This window comes from Pituophis catenifer, unplaced genomic scaffold (genome assembly GCF_029215685.1).
Source record: "Pituophis catenifer annectens isolate HBS135680 unplaced genomic scaffold, rPitCat1.0.hap2 SCAF_16, whole genome shotgun sequence".
NCBI classification, from domain to species: Eukaryota; Metazoa; Chordata; class Lepidosauria; order Squamata; family Colubridae; genus Pituophis; species Pituophis catenifer.
In genome coordinates, this window is record NW_027256896.1 from 1,062,004 (window position 1) to 1,063,599 (window position 1,596).

The window sequence follows — 1,596 nt, forward strand, 5'->3', positions numbered from 1 at the left end:
GGTGGGCTGGAAGTGTGGGAGCTCCGGATCCCCCTCCCCACGCCCGTCAAGGGCCAAGCGGCTGATGACATCAAGGCACAATTTCTCAGCACAAACTTGTAGCAAATGGGTCAGAGCAGCCATGTTGCATTCTGTGGCAATCCTTTCCTTAGCTGTGGTGAAAATGGCAGTTTTTTCTCACTGGGGGCTTTATCCTGAACAACTTCCTACCCGCCCACCCACCCCCCTGCAAATATAATCTGTTATGTTAGGATTGTCCCAGTTCCAAAACTCATTTTGTGGGGCTGTTATAACTTTCCCAAATAATGTTCTAAAATGAGAGCTCCAGTGCACCCGATTTGCTCTTGGGGAGCCAAAAGGTTTCCATCCTGCCCAGAATCAGGCTTTACACCCGTCATGTGGCCTTTGCCCACCATCAAAGGTGTGAGAGGGGCAGGGTCTGCCTCCACAGCTGAAGCAGCCATACAAGCCACACAAATGCCGCTTAAGCAGGACGACCCACAAGACAAGTAGTAGGCTAAGTTTTTTGGGTGATAGGGGAGCAGAGCCAGACCCAAACCCTCCATGATGCTCTTGGCCCCAGCCAGGTCCACAGCTGCAGGTCCTGGAAGCCATAAGAGCAGCTCACCTGCAAGTATTTTCTTCACTCCCCGTTCAGTCCTCCATGGATAGATGTGGCCAGGGCTGCATATCCCTTCCTTTTTTGAATTCATTTCCTACTCCTTTTCACTCTTCTGTCTTTGAATTCCAAGACAAAATCCCATGCGTACATTTACACACTGCCAAAACAGTACCCATCCTCTCCTGCCGCTTTCCTTCTGCAGAAAAGAAAAGATCCCAAACGCAATCCAAGGACCCTTGCCATCGGCCTTTCTTCCTTGGCTTTTTTCCAGCTCTATCTCAACCTGCAATTGTCCCAGAGCACTGCAGGGATGGAGGGGCATGACGACACAAACCATCACCACTTCAGACGGGGAGGTGGTTCCTGTGGAGTTCCAGGCAGGGACACAGGTGCCCCAAGGCCAATACAGCTTGAACTGGAGCCTTTTGGGGCAGCTGGAAGTCTGCCGAGCAGCAGCCTCAGCCCATCCAGCAGCCCCTTTTACATCCCAGCAAGCGGCAAGTTGGCATTTCAAGGATGACATTGTGTTGTTAATGCTGCAGAAGCAGAAACCGGTTAATTCTCCCTTTAGATCAATCCCAGCTGCAAAAGGCCTCCCTTTTTATGGCCCAGCACTTTGGCCTTCTCTTGCCCAAGCAAGAAAACCTTGTTTTGCCTGAGGAGTCCCTCATTTAATGCAGAGCAGGCGGCCAATTTCCCCAGACAGGATTCCTACCTGCAGTAGGTTCCAGTTCCCCTTAACCCCAGCAACCATTTTGTGTCCTGCCAAACGACCACAATTGGCAGAGGCCTGGTTGGAGGGGAGCGATCCCTGTACAAGAGAGAAAAGTCTGGAATTGCTGCAATGCCATTTTGGCTTCTCCTTGTTTCTTGTCAAGGTTAATTCGGAGTTCGAAGAGGCTTCCATTTATCATCAACAGCAGGAAAAAAGTTGCCACTGTAAGTAATCCAACATGCACTGTGACAGAAAAGTG